This window comes from Culex quinquefasciatus, chromosome 1 (genome assembly GCF_015732765.1).
Source record: "Culex quinquefasciatus strain JHB chromosome 1, VPISU_Cqui_1.0_pri_paternal, whole genome shotgun sequence".
Lineage (NCBI taxonomy): Eukaryota > Metazoa > Arthropoda > Insecta > Diptera > Culicidae > Culex > Culex quinquefasciatus.
The window spans coordinates 43797706-43817633 of NC_051861.1; the positions used below are offsets into that span (position 1 = coordinate 43797706).

A 19928-nucleotide genomic window follows, 5' to 3' on the forward strand; every position below is an offset into this window, starting at 1 on the left:
CTGTTGAGGAAAAAGAGAGAAAGACACCCATCAGCATGGTTCCAGTTACTATTGGTTAAAGGGGGCATTGTGCGAGTGTTCAAAATGTCAAAAGTTTTTGAATCGTCTGGAATGGATTTGAAATGTTTTCACATGAATTTGTATTGTCCGAAAACTAGTAAAATTTATTTTTTTGAAGATCCTAGCTGCTCAACTGTTTCCACAAAGCAACAATTTTCAACAATAGAACAATATTCAACTCTGATTGGCACAGAATTCAACCACCTCCAATTTCTCATTCGTAGCAAGCCCCCCAACGGAGAGTAAAATATGATCACCCCCTGGCAACTGCTACTGCGATTCCAAACCAGCACGTTCGGTAGGTCAACAACCGTTGAAGTATGCGATGCTAGGGGGGGTGGTACACGTGTTTCGCTAAGAATAGTAGGCCATGCATCTGTAGAGCCAGATTGTTTCGGGGGTGGTGAAATGGACTGAAATTTGTGTGGTTTCGCGTCGCCTACTGTTTAAAAAAAGTTTAAAAAAAACCCGGTCAATAAAAAAATTCGGCTCTGTACAAAATTAAATGATGAAATTCCAAGGTTACCAGGGTTCGGTGAACTATTTGTTCTATTGCAGATGAATTCAAACAATTGATTACCATAAATCCGAATTGAAAATCAAATCTAATCCACGATTAAGGACGCCGAAGAACGTGTCCCGGTCGCATCCATTGAACGACCCCGTCTGAGTGCCACGTGACCGCCCCACACATCCCGGCGCGGAGAGTAAACAGATTTTGAATTCAAATCAAAGTCTGGTCACATGCTGGTGGCGGTCGGATGTCACGATTCTGGGCAGGAGCGCCACCATGGTGACCGCCTGATGCTGCGTGACTTGCGATTCCCTCGGACGATTCTGGTGCAAGCAGTCGGTCTTATCTGGCCAGAAACGGTATGGTGTCCTCACTTTCAGATCCAATTGAACTTGGTAATTCTTGTTTTGGCCGTAGAGCAATCTTGTTTGAGAAAAGAGAACAAGTCTAGACATATCTAAATAATCATGTGTTCTCTCTGGAGGAGGTCCAGCTTGAGCTTGTGGTCTGGGGCTGGGGCGAAACACGAATCAGGTCACATGCCTCTGTTGCAAATTGGCTCCTCGACTGTTTGCGATATTCGGACTCACAATCAGGCGGCACGTGTATGCACCAAATACTTGAAAATCAGCAGCCAACCGTTTTCAAATTCGAGGTGGAATGCATAATCAAACATTTTTTGAATAATCGGAAAAAAGATAATTTTATCCAACTTGCTCTTTGCATTGAACCAGCTTGAAACACGGGCACGGGGACCATCCGGTTATTGACAAATTTGGGACCTCGAGAGGCCACGTTTTTGGAAAACACGTTTCACCCGCCAGTGCTGTAGTGTTTTCGATGTTTGAAGATAATCTCGGACTTGTCGAACTCCATGTCAACAATTGAATTTGGTGGAAGTTTCCATGTTTTCATGGCCATGCTGAAGTGAAGTAGATAATACTGGTTTTATAGCAGTGAGATTTGTAAAATTCCACTACAATTTGTTTGTTTTTCTTTTGTTAATTTTGTCCATTGCTCGAACTAAATGTAATCTAACTGGCAAAAATATAATGTGAATTGCGCCAAAATAAAACGAAATCATTTGCTCTCAACCCCACAAGGCTTGGCGGTCTCTACTGCAATATTTCTACTCAGATCTAGGCGTCCGAAGGTCTGGGGAGAGCACCCAGGCAGACCACGCCGGATAATCGACTCATTTTGGATTGTTCAACCCAAAAATGATCCAAAATGATCTGAAACGTGTAATCCAAGATGGTGACCAATATGGCGGTATTGTTATTTTGAGAACATTCTCTGAATTCTTATTTGATGTTTATACACTCAAACCCCGATGGTTTGACACCAACTGTTGTCAAACGAACGGGGTCACATTTTAGTTTGACACCCCTTTTACACGGCGTTCACACACACTATCAAACATTTGTTTTGATAGTGTGCGTAAGCGCCGTGTTCGTGTTAAAAGTGACAGTTCGTCACTTGTTAGTTTGATTTTGATGGTTACAAAATGAAAAAGTGTCAAACGAAAAAGTGACCAATCACCGGGGGTCGAGTCACAGAGTGGTTGAGTGTAATTAGAAAATGAAAATTACGAAACAGGTCATAGTCGGATCAGTCGGAATAGTTTTCACATTTTGCCTTAAGGTTTTAACTTTTTCTTTAAATGGACTTATGATGTCTTGATTCTTACACTTTAAATAGGATGTATACATTTTGCATGGTAGCTGTAAACGCCACAACGTGTACTTCAATTTAATTTACAGCTATTTATTTTACAATTATACTTCACCTCGTTACCCTTCCCGTGTAACTATCAGCTATCCCCCGCAAGCTCCAAGTGGTAATAGAATTAATTTGCAATCAGTCACGAGGCGGTCGAGCTGCTGGCACTTTAGAGGTTCACTTGATGAATACAGAAAGAGACTGACTCGAATCACGACGACGTTCAGGCCGGTTCTGGAACCCAGTCCATTGACGTCACAACCCGGGAACAGAAATAAACTGTTTCTCTTATAAAATGACCCCCACTTGGTCACGTTTTGCCGATAATTTTACACGAATTGAGATTTGTTGAAATTTGATCTCGGAGCGGTCTGTGTAAAGCTGAACATTTCGGCGCGTTGTGATAATTTATTATGCTAACAGGAACGAACCCTCGTGATCGCGCACCACAGTGACTATCGATTTTTGCTAAAAAATCACCATCTCATGAAAACATCTTCTAAACGTGTCTGTGCTCATCAGCGGTCGAAAAGCAGCTGACAAACTTGTTTGAATATCGCTTACAGGGAGATGATGAGCTGAGATGCGATGGTACGTGGGGTTATAATGCGGAAAAAAGTACTAAACACAGCGAAACGTAAATAAAGAGAGCTATTTTTAGCAATCGAATGAAGAAAAAAACTGGCAAAACAAATTTAGAAAGATGAAACAAGTGGAGGAATTCTGAGTTTTTTTTGAGAATTGAAGCGGAAAAATTGTTAGATGGTTCTCAAATATGTAAATAGTTTCAGGTTCAATAAGATAACAATGCCAGAAATATTCTAAATTTTGCGGTCAACATTTTAATTTGTAGGATAGATAACTCTATTTTGGTCTACAAAGCAAAGCTCCCACTCCCCTACATAATTGTAAGTTAGCAAACTAAAAGAAATTTTGGATGTTATTTAAGCTGGCATCAATTTTGCACTCAAAAAGAATCGTTTAACGTGCCAACGAGATTTTACCGCTTGGGTCTAAAATGGGTACTAGGTCCAATCAAGGGGCACTGGACCTTTTCTCTACTAAAGTGCCGATAGCAAAGCTCTGACTCATCCACGCCAGCGTCTCCTTAAAAATAAATCAGCCTCTCAACCGCGTCTAGAGAGGTGCTAACAAATTTGTGCTTTCGTTGATAGAGTGTGTATGGTGCTATTTTCACACCCAGTTACCGTCACGTGTGTGACCTTTCACGCTCACGTCGTCGTCGTCGTTGAGTTCATGCAAACAGACAAACAAATAAACAAGTTAAGCAAAAGCTGTACACGGTGTTCACACACCGGTAGACTCTCTTGGTACAACTCGCACCTTTAACAGAAAACTTTTTTATTTTTCAGGAAGCGTTTTAGGATTGTTACACCATGAAAGTTAGTCGGTGACTAATAGGAACACTCAAGTGAGGAGAGTGAATTGACATTTATGCATATGTAAGATCGGTTTTGACGAAATCTGGATGATTTTAGATCATAAGATACTGTTACAATAAATTTTAAAAATTATGTGTCCCAAAACCCACAACATAAAACGTACTTAAGGTGGCCACCAATAAACCGGCGCGACACGTACCTAAGTGTACCGTAACAAAGACCTTCTAAAGTTTATTGACAGAGAGAGAGGCGGGACAGGCAGGCAAGTGCAAAAATAGTAAGTGAAGATACATACCACCGATGCCGTCATCCTGATTTTACGCGATGCGGTCGGTGTTACGAGAAAAGATGAACCAGACTTGCCCCCTTCTGCGTCTGTTGCCGCGGGTGGGACCAGTTTTTAAGGGTAAATTCAGTATGGTTTGATTTTTCATAACATTTTTCTGACTTTTATTTGAATTTTTTAACATCATTTTTTTTCTTCGAAAGTTGCTCAAATTAACAAACAAAATCAACAATAGCACAGTCCACCCTACATTTTTTTTATTGCTGCACCGCCGACACATTGAGCGCGTTGTATTTTTTTCCGGAATGCTTGCCAAGTCGTGTTGCGAAAAGAACGGTTCACTCAGGGGGGCTGGTTGTAGATCAGGCAGCAGTGCATTTACGAGTACGGAGAGGTAAACCGGCTCATCGATCTTGCGCGGGCATTGCAAGTGAGTGACACCTATAGGCAACAGGTGGTGGTGGTGCATCGGAAAAGATTTTGTCTAGCATTTTTATTTTGTGCTTGTCAGGAAAATTTTTAGTTGTGATTTTAATGTTTGTTTTATGCCAAATTTGTTGGAATGGCAGTGGCTAAGAAAGCATAAGAAAGTTATTTAAATTGGTGTCATTTATGATAAGAACGACGTGATTTAACTTAAACGCCAAATTTTAGCTGAAATTAGATGCTGATTTGTAAGTGCAACTTGTTTTGGCACAATTTAACGGACCAGCATGTAACCAGCATACTTTAACCTAAAGGTGACACATTAGACCTTTGAAATTCAACTAAAGCTTTTTAACGCGTTTTCAATTGAAATCAGGTTATAAAAAACGAGTTTTTTTAACAATCAGCATGAAAATTCACAAAACCTAAACATCAATCAACTACACAGTAGAAAAAATCGTGGTAATATTACATCTGGAAAGTAGTACATCTTTTATGTCAGAAAAAATGTGTAATTTTACCTCTGAAAATGTTTAATTTTACCACTTTTCTGGTGTTATGTCACTTTTTCAGTCTAAAATGAGGTGAAATTAGGTACACTCAACCCCCGGTGGCTGGTCACTTTGTCGTTTGACACTTTTTTAGTTTGTACCCCGAACTGACACTTTTTACACGGCGCTCACGCACACTATCAAAACAAACGTTTTGTAATGTGTGTGAACTCCGTGTAAAAAGGGTGTCAAACTAAAAAGTGACCCCGTTCGTTTGACAACAGTTGGTGTCAAACCATCGGGGTTTGAGTGTTATATTCAACCTTCCAAAATTATACTTTTCAAATTTACACAATTTTTTACTGTGTAGCTAGACACTTGCTTGATAGTTAGTGGAGGACATAAAATTTTCTTGATCTGGTTTACGTTTGACAGTTGGGTAGGTGGTTTGGTTCTGGGTGCAGAATAGTGGTCCGCAAAGCGGCCTCAATTTAGAACTGTACAAGCGGAACCAATTTACTGTTTGAAAAATGATGCCAAGAAGAATTGTAATCGATCTAAAATTTATTTTGTTAGTAATAAAAAGGTCAAGGGCGTCGAGCTTTTGAGGTATTCAAAGTCAACAAATCTCAAGAAAAGGGTTTAGATCGAGATTGGCATAATTCGTCGCTAACATTTCAATAAGCGCTATGTCTCACGCATAACCTATGTTTACGAATGTTTTACGACGAATTATCAGTAACTAATGGCACCTGCCAAATAACAATGAATAATCTTAATCTTGTATTATCACTGCGCTTCAAAGATACATAATCTCGTAACTTCCATTCGGTTGCTCTTCTGATTCACAAAACTCCTCCCACTTCTGACGCAATTTTTCGTCAGGTTGAAAACAAAGAAGGACTATTTTGGCCGCCCATCGTTTAGTCTTCGAACAAAAAAGCACAAAGAACTTATTTTTTTAGCGAAAACTTCAATATCATCAGATCCAAAATGTTTTAAAACGAGTCACTTCAGCAGCAAAAATAAGTCACGCTTGAGCTTGAACATAGCCTTCTACTTTGTTTATGTTTACAGATGTAGTTCAGTTGTATTAGTGAGGAGCAGTGGGGATCATTCGGAAATCACGTTACGCATTCTGTCTTTTCAGCACCCAGGTTTGGTTCGACAATACACAGTAAAATTAGAGAGCCTGGATCTTATTAGAGAACGGACATCTCAAACCAAAAGTACCAATCGAAGCACGAGAACTGTCAAACGGAGGTACCAATCGAGCAAAATCCTTTGTCTTATGCTCGTTTGGCATGGCTTTCTACCTAAGGTACTCGCGATTGAGTGTGTAGTAGTGCGGATGTCAAAATCGCTATCACTGACTCTCTCACTCCACTGACACTGACATTGTTTATGTTTTGGTTTTCCTGGCACGGTCCATTGTTCTTTTGTTATTGTTTTGGTTTTAGTGGCACGGAGTCATGCACTCACACTAATGCAAAGCAAGATGACGAGTACCTTTGATATACAGCCTTGCTCGTTTGGTACCTCCGTTTGACAGTTCTCGTGCTTCGATTGGTACTTTTGGTTTGAGATGTCCGTTCTCTAATAAGATCCAGGCTCTCTAAGTAAAATATAGTGTAAATTTGGAAGGTTGAATATTACCTCTTTTATGATGTAATGTTACCTCAATTTAGGCTGAAAACGTGACATTACATCAGAAAAGAGATAAAATTCCAGAGTTTTTTTTGAAAAGGTCCAATAAACCAAATTTTTAATTTTTGCTTTTTGGGTGTTTTTGAATACCACTGACTCAAGGCGGCTCTAAAAACACCCAAAAAGCAAAAATTCAAAATTTGGTTTATAGGACATTTTTTAAAAAAAAGCTAGAATTACACATTTTCAGAAGTGAAATTATACATTTTTCTTACATGAGAGATGTACCCTTTTTCCAGAGAGCGAGTTGTGGCGCTATAACCACGGCAAATAGTGTCCAGGGCATTTGTGGAAATACAATGTCCCATCCCAGAGGGTCCTGGAGTACCAAACCCACTAGCGTACACAGGGTGGGGCAACATGGGGCAACTGCCCCACCATCCTCAGAAATTTGTTCTAAATTTGGTCAGGGGGTGTCCACAAATGACGTGTTTTTCAAAACGTCCATATTATTGCCCCACCATCCTCAAAGAGGCACGCTAGTGACCAAACCTTCCTGGCATGGTGCTCCCAACGAATACAATCAAATCTCGGAGCGTATGGTGGTGTGTCCCTACGCTTCTTCCTCCCCTGTCGATTCAGAATTGTGTTGTTGTTCGAACACTCAGTGCTCAAACTCAACCCAATTACGAGTCATCTCTGCGATACGGCTTTACGCAGTAGGCCTGGCCGCTTTAACGCTTGTGATGTTTCAATGCATTTTCAATGCAATGGCGCACTACAAATGTTAATAAATGACAAGAAGAGTGCTAGGCGTCATCTAACCTAAGGCACTCTCCAGGATCCCTTCGAAAGATTGGCTGCGCTAGGGTCTGATTAGATTAGATTAGAGATGTACCCTTTTCCAGATGTAATAGTACCATGATGTTTTTTTAGTGTGTAACTTTTCATCTATTTGTTTGTCTTATCTCATGGCAATAGTACCGAATCCTTATCCTGCCAACAAAAAGTTGTGATAAATTGAAGATCACCGTGATGTGTTTCCAATCATATTACCTATTATCGTCGAATTGTCGAGTGATGAATCTTAAAATAGATTCATTTTCGTTTTGTCTTGCCTCATCTGATCTCCCAAAAACTCAGCTGTTTTGTATTATTTAATAAGGATTTCTGATGGAAAGAAAACAAGCCAAATTCCTAATTTAATCCAGTTTTTCTCATTACTCTCCCCCACAACTGCATAGTCCACCGAATGTGGCGTTGCTGCAGCAAAAGTGCACCAATAAATCTATTTTTAAAACCCACGTTTTATAACATGCGCCATACTTTAATTGTATAAATTTATGCCAATCGGCCATAATGCATGCATGCATTCACGAGTGTGTGTGTGTTTGTGTGTACACCTGTACACATTATAAGCTCACAAAGAGGTTTTTATTATTGCATCGCGGGGCAGTTTGGCGGACCCCCGCGTGATATCTGATACCATTGCTGAAATAAACATGAATAAAAAGTATGGCAGAAAATCGACAAAAAGTGCGCGAAAAAAAAACTGTGTAACTGTTCTTTTTGACCGTGTGTCGACGAGCAAACATGCATGCAGGAAAATCATGTGTGCAAATTTGTGCTTTTTGCTCTTTTGCGCACACACAAACACCAAAGATGAATTGGTAACCACATGCGAGAGCTTTTTGCTGTTGAAATGTTCGTTTGGGGGTCCACGTCGCACAGCCTACAATGGAAAACGCGGTGAGAACTTTGCCGTTTGCTAATTGCAACAGATTGCAGTTTGGTGGGAATGGAAAACGGTTTGATGTTTAACACGCATGTTTCACCACTTAAGGCAAACAAGCAGATTAGTCGGGGTTCTCAGCGTTTTTAAACTAATTACCAGATAAAGTGATAACGGTTTCCTAACCACAGAAAGCATTCTTGAGACCATAAAAGTGAGCTTTTTAGAGTATGAATAGCAATTCAAGGTAATCTATATTATTTTTTTGGTTTAAAAGGGCTTTAAAAAAATAATTTTATGATTGTAGGCATTAAATCTAAAATTATAAAATATTACTCTAGCTCGGAAAAAGCACTCACGCAGCATTAAGATTGTATCGAACCAAATCCGGTACGTGATTCTACCGATCCAGGTCATATTTTCACACCGAAGCTCAACCTTCAACTTTACGTACAAACGTGTGTGTCATCACACGGCACAAACAGGAGAAGCTTTGGTCCGTTAACATAACCTCTACATTATCACGTACTCTAGATCCAACAAATGCTGTGCCACGATGGTGTCACTCACAAAAAGTGAGCACAATCACACACAGATACTTTGTAGAGGCGTGTTTCCATCAGAGAAAACAACCCAGCAGATGTGCCTAACGCAAACATCAGTTGGCGTTTAAAATGGGTCACTGCAAACACGTGACCATTTGTGTGAACTCCAGGGTCAGCACAGCTACGGCATCGGCTGCAGCAGTTAATGCATTTGACTAATTTAAACTCGGCCGGGTGACAGTTGCACAGTTGATGTTTGATATGGATTGAGCGTTGCAGCGCAAAAAAAAAGTTAAAGTTATTGAACTATTAGCAAAAACTACCGCAAATGTTCAATTTTTTATGTTATTGCGTCTCCATTAGCAACTTGTTTTGCCTTACTCCCTGAGGTAAGGCTATAAAAAACGGAATCGACGTAACACCTTATAATGTGGCCCTCTTAAACCTTGCGGTTTCGTCAACGGATCCACAGGCGTGTATCGTTCTTTTTGCGACAAGACTCCGCCTCCCGGGTCTCCTAAGTGTGAAGGTATGGGCACGGGGAGAGGGCACCGAATACCTATATTTACACTTAGAATTTTTTGCGTCCGCCCCGGGATTCGAACCGGCGACCTCTGGATTGTGAGTCCAGTGCGCGGTCCGATTGATCCACACAGGCTGACATGGTAAGGTAAGGCTATAATCCTGCCCTAAAAATGAACTTTTAACGTAAAGGTCGTAGACGCACCTTCACGTATGCCTATCGACTCAGAATCGAAAACTGAACAAATCGTGTCTTCCATTTCATTAGGGCACCCTTTGAGTGGGAGGGATATACTCTTGTTTACAAAAGTTATATGCCCTTTTGAAATGTTAGGCTTCAAAAGTCTGTCTGCATGTGTGTTTTTGTGTCTGTGTGTCTGTGTGTTACCAAAATTGTCACTCAGTTTGCTCAGTTTTAGTCCGGCTGCAACATTTATGGTGCTTTCGGTATGCCAAAGAAGCCATTTTGTATCATTAGTTTGTCCATATAATTTTCCATACAATTTTTGGCAGCTGTCCATACAAAAATGATATATGAAAATTCAAAAATCTGTATCTTTTGAAGACATTTTTTGATCGATTTGTTGTCTTCGATATGGACTACACTGAAAAAAATGATACAAGGTAAAACAGTGGTAATTTTTAATTTAAATTTTTGTCACTTAAACTTGATTTGCAAAAAAAACACTATTTTTATTTTTTTTATTTTTTGATATGTTTTAAGGGGTTACATACATGTAAATCGTCAAAAATGGATAAGGACTACACTGAAAAAAATGATACAAGGTTAAAAAAATGGTGATTTTTAATTTAATTTTTTGTCACTTAAACTTGATTTGCAAAAAAACACTATTTTTATTTTTTTGATATGTATAAAGGGGTTACATACATGTAAATCGTCAAAAATTGATAAGAACTACACTGAAAAAAAATGATACAAGGTTAAAAAAATTTGTGATTTTTAATTTAACTTTTTGTCACTTAAACTTAATTTGCAAGAATACACAATTTTTTTTATTTTTTTTTTATTTTTTGATATGTTTTAAGGGGTTACATACATGTAAATCGTCAAAAATGTCAGAGGTTGGTATGAGCACACATTTAAACTATTTGAAAATCTTTTTGCAGGGCATTAACATATACATTTTTATCTATTAACAAAATAAATATGAAGACATTTGGACCAATCCTTGCCGAGATACAGCTATTTTAAGCTAGCAGTTTCAAAAAACGAGTGCCACGATATCTCAACACTGCCATCACAAAATCTGCTCAAAATTTTGGTGAAGACTCGTTAAACCGGTCTTGTGTGCATAACGAAGATCCATTTTCAGATACTTATTTTTTAAAGAGATAACAATATTTTTATGTTTTACGTATAAAAAATCGTCAGTTTTTGATTTTTGTATTGATTAAAAAAGAAACATTTCAAAATCGGGGTTCACGGGATATTTCAGCCAATTTGGTCCATCCCATCTGGAGATATCGTGGCACCCGTAAATCAACTCGCTGTTTAGAGAAAAACGTTCACAAATTTTGACAGTTCGCTTTGCTCATGGCAAAATTGTAAAACAAAATCGTCTCTTACTCAGTTCAGTCAATATCTTCATGAAACTTTCAGGAGTGATTGAAAATCATCTTTTTAGTGAATTTAACGAATTTTCTGTGTTTTCTGTGATTTTCTACATGTATGTAAACCCTTAAGTGACATCAAATGCCAACTTTTCAGTAATTTCCAGGTTGTGTAAAAAATATTAGACCAAGCTATGAATTTTTGAATCAATACAGATTTAAAAAAAAATCGAAATATTGGTCGCAAAAATTTTTCAACCTAATTTTTTGATGTAAAATCAAATTTGCAATCAAAAATTTAAAATCAAGACTATCATTTCAAAAGGGCGTAATACTGAAAGTTTGGCCCTTTTGAAATGTTAGCCTCGATTTAAATTTTTTGAAAATATTGTTTTGAAAAGATCGGAAAATTTCACGAATGTTTCATATTTTAACATTGTAAATCGGACCGTTGCTGAGATATCGACAATAGAAAATGGTGGGTTGTTTGGGTGAGACTTAGAAATCCTCAATTTTCCTGTTTTAAACCTTTGCATGACAATATCTCAGCAACTAAGGGTCGTATCAACATGGTTCAAAAAAGCAGAATATAGAGAATTTTCTCAGATTTTCAAAAAAAAAAAAAATTAAAGGTGGGCAAACATGCGCACTAATTTGAAGAAATAAAAAATGCGAATATTTTCAAAAAAGTTACCTAAAAATAGCATTAACTTGAAAACGGCGCAATTAATCAAAATTTCACTTAAGTATTTTTTTTTTTCTCATAAAATTATTTTTATTAGGTCCTTTTCGGTACTGGGACCTGGTTAGGACCGAGTCGGCTTTTGTAATTACAAAAAACTTAATAATTACAGAGGATCTTGTGTGTAAATGTTAGTGGGAGGGGAGCCGATTACCCGCGGCCTACTCGGGGTTAGTAGGGAAGGGATTGATGTTAAAGACAAGGCGTGGGATGGGAAGGGGGATTGTGTAGGGGACTTGGTTGGCTCTGCTGGCCTTTGCTTGTGTCCTCAGCCGCAACTCGGTGTCCAGCTGCTGGGGCGTTCTTGCTTTGCTTCCGGTGCAAAATTTCACTTAAGTACAAATTTGCAAATTTGATTTAACAGCGAAAAATGAAGTTAAAAAATTTTGGGACCAATATTTCGATTTTTTGAAAAAAAAAATTAGTATTGATTCAAAAATTCATAAAGTTGGCATTTGATATCCCCAAAAACATGTAAAAAATTAGGGTTTTTTTGTCAATCCAGTTTTAGTGACAAAAGGTTAAATTAAAAATCAACCAAATTTTTGTCCAAAACATTGAAGATCTGGCAAACCTACTTCAAGTTATGAGTTTGCCAGATTTGTATGTAAATTATGTCCGAATCCATCATCCGACCCATCGTTAGATAGGTAATCAAAAGACATTTCAAGCCCAAAAGATCGAATTTCTGGCAACCCTGTCTTATATTATACCCACTTGAAGTGATATTTATATACTTTTTTAAGCCAGATCTCATTTATCTGTATGAAAACTATATCCAGATCAATCATCCGACCTTCCAAACGAGTCCAAGAGATCGAAGATTTGGCAACCCTGTCTGAAGTTTCGTCTACCTAAGTAATATTTATGTACTTTTTTGAAGCCGGTGTATAAGCTTGTGTAAGCCTAGTCTCTAATATCATTGGGATTTCTTTCATTTTTATTCCTTTAGCACAGAACGACACCATTTTCACTTTAACTCCAAAATATGTATTCTTAGATTTTTCTTAATCTTATTTTAACATTTTTCACTATGCCCCGTGGCATTTTGGTTGAATCTGTGCATCGTAGCACTTACACCGAATAATCAACTCCAACTCCCAACTGCAACTCTCAACTCCCACTCTTAACTCTTTCCTAATTTCAACTCCCCCGATTCTAAATCTAACTTAGGCTTTTATACTCTGAAGCGTTTTTAGTCAAGACGCATGCGCAATATTCATCTCTACGGGAGTAGCTCAGCCACGTGCGTTTTGACTACACCGCGTTGATCTTGAAATCTTTCTGCTCGAAAATTCTCAGCAGGGATCCTGGCAGAGTTCATGACCCTTCTGTTTTCGCTTTGTGCTTTTCCTTCCATCCTCCTACTGTGTTTATTTATATCTTAACCTACGTGCTCCTAGAAATATAACACTTGACTCGTGTCAACATGTGTTAATGAGTGCATCTGAAGATGTTGCACTTCGTCTGATTGTAAAGACCAATGTACTTCTGACAAATTCTTCCCTGTTGGTCGAACTAAAAATCTAAATTTATATTCTGATTAACTGAGGGTCGCTACATACCCTTACACTACCCAGCTAGATGTTTGTCTGCTAAGATAAGCATCTACTGTAAGCCTAACGCTGATTCTTGATAAACGTTGATTTTGAAAAATATGTTTTTGTATATCTGAGTACTAAATATAATTGTTGTTCACGTTCTGTTGTCTCCTCTGCGTTGATATAATTGATAAAATAGCTGGCTTGATAATTCGTCGATGTTGTTCTTCACTTGGCTTTTGGTTTGAAACTTGAAAACATTCAATAAACCACATAGATTGAGACATTTGACTTTGTTGATTTGACTATAGTGGATCAATTCTGCCAAACATTATTTGATACATTTTCCTTCTTGTCCTTTCCTTGATGCTTTTTTCTTATTGCATAGAGATCTGCGTTAGTCCTTCCTTGTTCTGCAGTCGATAAAATTTTCGTGGACCTCAATCGAAACTTTTCATTCCATTCCATAAGATCTGATTGTAGTGTACAGATCATGTTTCATCATTTTGCCATACTTGTTCCTTTCCATTAGATCCGAGAATTGTATTTGGATGTCTTGCCTTAATTGTCAGTTTTGATATATATTTTTCCGGTTGAGAAGTTTTTGCTTCTGACTGAACAAACAGAAACTATTCCATGTAATATAATTTAGCATCATAACCATTCTTTGCCTTGTATCATATACTTCACTCCATCATCGTTATGTTCCACCATTTTTTATACAACTCATCTCCTGTCTCAATTTTCTGCAATTTATGAATGCAATACTTCCAATAATTCGTTGATGCCAAATGTGTTGTCCGAAATGTTGTAGTTGTATTGCTGCTATCCGCTGTATCCGAATGTTAACGTTTGATGATATTTGTGTTCGTGTAGGTGAGATTTTACATATTTGTGTAGTGTCGTGTTACAGATTTTTTTTTTTTTGAATAATTTCCTAAGTGACTATCAATTTAACAATTCTTTGTTTAAAGTTGATATTAATCATTGTAGCAAAGTATATTATAATTATAATTTCCTAAGCCTATCCTGCATCTACTGCTCATTGTTTTTGTTTTTAGTTTAAAATTTAATCGGATGCCTTTCTTTTACTCTAATAATTTTAAATCTACACTGGCATTGGCTAAAAAGTTTTTCAAAATATTAGTTTTTTATACTTACTCCGCTTACTCCACGTTTTTTACTTCAGTTCATCGATAATATTTGTGTTTAAGGTGCGTTGTAAAGATTTTGTTTGCAAAATCCTCTTCCCCTCTCTTTTTCCAGGTTTAATTAGGCTTGTTTGAATAAGGACCTAAAATTTTTCCTAAAATGAAACTAAATACATACTTTAATCATGTGGTGTGGGATAATCTATTTATGTTTTCTCGACCCACACTGCATTTTTTTTTCACACACAAACACATGTATTCTGGGCTGCAGTCCCTTGTCCAATCACGCTTCAAAACATCATTTATCCATCTCAATTATACTGTGATATCATTTATTGTACTGATCAGTAGAGTGCACTCTTTTACTAAATAACCCCATTGAATATAATTATTGACGTCTTTAAACATATGTTATAATTATGTACCACGTGGATTTAGTTTCAGTTCATGTTTTGACCTTGATAATCTTTCTTTTTCTGCACGTTGTTATTTATAATCTATATTCATTTTTTTTTACCTTTTACCTAGTCATTTGTTTATAATAAAATGCTTGTTTATAAATAAAATCCTCGTTAATCATTGAATTTTCGCAATCTATTGTTGTGAATCTTTTCCAACTTGTTCCCATTCTTAATTACTGCAGTTTGTTCACTTGGTAAATCAACAACTTCATATGGACCTCGCCATAAACTTTGTAACTTCTTTCCTACACCTGTGGGAATGGTTTCTACAATAACCAAATCCCCCCACCAAGGTTGCCATTCTTTTGCATCTTTGTCGTAAATTTCTTTTCTTTTATGTTTTGAAGCAATTACGTTTTCTACAGCTTTGTCGTGGACATTTTTAAAATTTGCTTTCATTTCCTTTATGTAATCATCGTAATTTAACTCTCTGTCAGTAATGTTATAAACTGTATTTGGAATTCTCGCTAATCTTCCGTACAATAATTCAAATGGTGTAAATCCAGTAGACGAATTAATTGTTGTATTATACTGGAAAGTGAAAAATGGAATTAATTGATCCCATGTTTGCGGATTTCCAACAATAAAGTTTCGCAAATAGATTTTCAGTTCTCTATTTGATCGTTCTACTAAATTTGCTTGTGGATGATATGCACTTGTATTTATTTTCTTTATTTTCAAAATTTTGCATACATTTTTCAGTAAATTACTCATAAAATTTGTTCCTTGATCGGTAACTACCTCTAGTGGAGCACCATAGCGACAAATAAAATGTTCCACGAATGCTTTAGCGACAGTTGAGCTTTCCTGATCAGGCAATACAGCAACTGTTAAAAATCTTGTTAGATCATCTTGAATCACTAAACCATAACGATTATTGTCGTCAGATGGGGTTAATATTACAATATCCATGAATACTTTTGGAAGGGTTCCGTTGAAGTCGTTGTTATCTTCATAGGAATCTTATTCTTGGGCCAAATCTTGTTCTTTTGGCACAGTTCACATTGTCTTACATAGTTTTCAATATCTCTACGCATGTTTTCCCATGTGAAAAGTGGACTTATACGTTGAAGCATTCTTTTACCTCCCACATGACCTCCAAGGGAGCATCATGAAATTCTTTCAAAACCGTTTCTCTGTCTTCTACTTTTACAAACATTCTGTCTTCATTAGATGCATATAGTGTAAACATTTTATCAAATTTTCCTGCCATAAATCTTAGAATATTGACATCGGGAAGTTGCTGTAAATTTCTAAATGAAATAATTTGAATATTTTTAGCTGATTTGGCAAAATCAGGACATTTAACAAAACTTTCTAACAAACCCTCAAATAACTCTTCTCTATTAGTAATTGAACGTTTTGATCCATTCAAAATAAAACCCCACAATTTGTTATCTGGAAATGAAAAAATTCTTCCATTTATATTGTCCTTCATACCATGTGGTAGATCCACCAATTCACTTAGCTCTTTGAACGCTGTCTTACTATTAATGATGACAAAATTAGCATCTGTATTATTCACATTGATCATTGTTTTTGTAAATTTAAGTAAACTAAAATTAATTTCTTCTTTGTTTTGAGCATCGAAAAAGTCATCCAATGTAAACTTTTTCCATGAATCATCATCCTTTTGTCCATAATATCGATAGCCTGTAAGGAATCAATAGTTATGTCTAAATCATCATCATTGTCTGAAAGATTATCAGTAGTATAATTTGAATTCTGTTGTAATAAAGATTGATTATTTCGAACAGGTTTTGAGTTATCAATTAAATTTGAATTTTGACGTGTTTGTTGTCTAGTAACAACAGCAATTAAATTATTATTTGAACTTTCCGAAACATTTTCAATGTTTGCATTTGAATTTTCTTCGTGCTTGATACGAGAAAGAAAATCAGCAACAACATTCTCTTTTCCCTGTTTATAACGGATATCACATCCAATACCTTGAATTTTTAATCTTAATTTGGAAAGTGTTGGTGAGGTCTCTTTCAATCTCCAAATTGCAATCAACGGTCTATGATCAGTATAAACAATAAACTGTTGATTAAAAATATAATGTTTAAAATATTCAACTGCCCACACTATAGCAAGTAATTCTTTTTCAATTACATGGTACCTCTTTTCAGAAACACTTAATGCTCTACTAGCATAAGCGATTGGGTTATCATTTGTTTTAGCATTTGATAACACGGCTCCAACAGCATAATCACTAGCATCTGTAGTAATTACAAATGTATCATTATAATTTGGGCGTACTAAAATTGGTTCTGACATTAAACAATTTTTAACTCATGAAAAGCATTTTCACAATCTTCTGTCCATTTAAATTTCACGTCTTTTTTCAGTAAGTTATTCAAATGTTTTCGCTTATCTGCCATATTCTGAATAAATTTCCCATAAAAATTAATTGTTCCCAGGAATGAACGAACATCCTTCACGTTTTGAGGACGTTTTAAATTTTTAATTGTTTTGATGTTGTCATCCGTAGGCTTAATTCCGTGCTTATTAATCGTATGACCTAGGTAATTAATCTGTGTCTTCAGAATGGTACATTTTGATGTTTCTACCTTCAAATTATTTTTGAATAACGCTTCTAAAATCTTGAATAAGTTTTCGTTATGTTCTTCAATAGTTTTTCCAAATACAATAATATCATCTAGATAAACAAATGCTTTAATTGGTTGAATCGAGTATAAAATAATATTCATTAGTTTTTGAAATGTTGCTGGGCTATTTCTAAGACCCATAGGCATTCTTAAAAATTCATAATGTCCTTTTGAAGTTGAAAATGCAGTTTTAGCTGCATCTTTGGGGTTTATAGGTATCTGATAAAAACCTGACTTTAAATCAATTGACGAAAAATATTGAGCATCGCCAATGTTATCCAAAATTTCATTAATCAATGGAATTGGGAAAACAAAAGGTTTCGTTATCATGTTTAATGACCTAAAATCTACCACAATTCTATACTTTTGTTTACCGTCAGCTCCAACTTTTTTAGGTATACATAACACAGGAGCATTCCACGGACTTTTACTAGGTTTAATAATACCCAGTTTGAGCATTTCCTCTATTTGCTCATCAATGTGCACTTTTGTTGATTCAGGCATCCTATATTGCCTTTTATTAACGGGAATATTCGTTGTAGTTTCTATTTCATGAATTGCTGCATCCGTAAAAGTCAATTCATCTCCTTCAATAAAAAATAATTTGTTAAATTTTCCAATCATAGAAACAACTTCCTCAAAATTATGTTTATTCAAATGTTCTAGATTTACTAAATCAATTATTTTCTGAGTTCTTTCCCTACCTTTAATGCTTTTTAAATTTTTGAATTCCGTTACATCACCATCTTTATCAATGTCTAAATTTAATTCTGTTGGCATACAAGGTTGATCATCTAATTTATTTTCAAATCCATCACTTGTTTCATCAGAGTGTACAATATTTTCGCAAAACGCAACATTATTTAGTATTTCTCCTTCATACTTGACTTCTTGGTCTTTTTGAAAACCACTGGTATCATTTTGATAGTTAGTAACGCTTGATTCATTATTTTCAAAATTATTTTTCTTATAGATTTGATTTGATTCAACATTATTCGATTTAAAATATATTTTTGGCTTTTGTAATACAATGAATTTAAAGTTTTTATCGATGAAGAGAGTGTGCTTCTTTAAAAATTCTGCTCCAATTATACCAGGCACAGACAAATTCTTCATAACATAGAATTTTGTGTTATAAATTGTTTTACCGATTAATAAATCAATAACCACCGATCCTATCGTTTCAGTTAATGTATTACCAATGCCAGTTAAAGTAATTTTGTCCTTAAAATTAACATGAGTGTAACCTATTTGATTCAAAATATTACTACTTATTACATTGACACTAGCACCTGTATCAAGTAAATAGTAAATAGAATGAAATGGATTTTGTTTAGATGAAATTCTTAATCTAAATTGAAGATAAGGAGTTAAAATTATTCTTAGTACTTCATGAGGAGGATTGTAGAATTCTCTCTGAGAAGTCAAACTAAAATTATTACGAAAAATATTGTTACGATTTCTATAATACCTAGGAGCACGATAATTGTAGCGTCTGTTATATTGATTCGCATTTTGTCGGGTGTTTCGGACGCCAAAATGATCGAAAACCCCATCATTCAGTTTTTTCGCTGTGTATAAAATTGTTTAAAATTATTCCTGAATCGGTTTTGATGATATCTTTTGTTTGAGTAGTTATATTGATTTTGATAGTTATTCAATCGATTTTGATAGGTTGAAAAGTTACGATTATCATTCACGTCTTGCTTTTGATTTGAAAATTCATTTTTAATGTTTTGTGAATTTAATCTTTGTTTGTCTTTGTACAAATTTTCAAATTCCTCATTACTAATTCTTTTTTCTTCTAGAATACTCAAAAAATCTCTAAAGTTTTGTATTGTTAAATTTCTTGCAGTTTGTTGCAAATAAGTATTCTTCAGTCCCGCAATAAAATGAATTCTTAGATTTTCCATTGCAAAGCTATCAACATTTTTATCGATTTCTAAATCGAATAAAATTTCTAGTGCCCTGTTCTTGTATGCTTTAAAAGTTTCATGTTCGTACTGCGAAAGAGTATCGATCCGCTTGAAAATATTTAAAGAAGACTTTTTATCACCAAATTCATGTAACAAATTCTTTTCAATTTCTTCCCAAGTAAGTTTTAAAATAGTTTTAGTAAATGGTTTAGCTTCACCTTTTAATTTCAGTTGTATTACATTAATCAATGGTGTAAGAGAAACGCCTTTTGGAATTTTATTGTAAAAATAATTAATTTGATCAAGGAAAGAATTTAAATCTTCTGATTTACCATAAAAATCTGGAATACACTTAATCGCAGAATCCATTGGAAACTCGGTATCCTCCATCACATTCAATTTTAAATCTATCAAACGCTCTTCTTGATTTAGTTTACTTGCAAAACATTCAAGAGTTAACTGAAATGATTTGACAGTTTCATTAAAATTGTTCACAATCTTGTCATATTCTTTGGGAATTGAAATCTCTCGTAACTCAATCAATTTATCTTTGTAAGAATTGACTGCCACTTTTGCTTCTTTCAT

The 19928-nt window shown here is 35.7% G+C and overlaps 1 protein-coding gene across 1 annotated transcript in view; it reads right to left on the reverse strand.

Moving 5' to 3' along the window:
• Positions 1 to 19928, reverse strand: part of LOC6033700 (transcription factor cwo) — a 53921-nt gene that overhangs the window by 11966 nt on the left and 22027 nt on the right. The gene's annotated exons all lie outside the window — the stretch shown is intronic.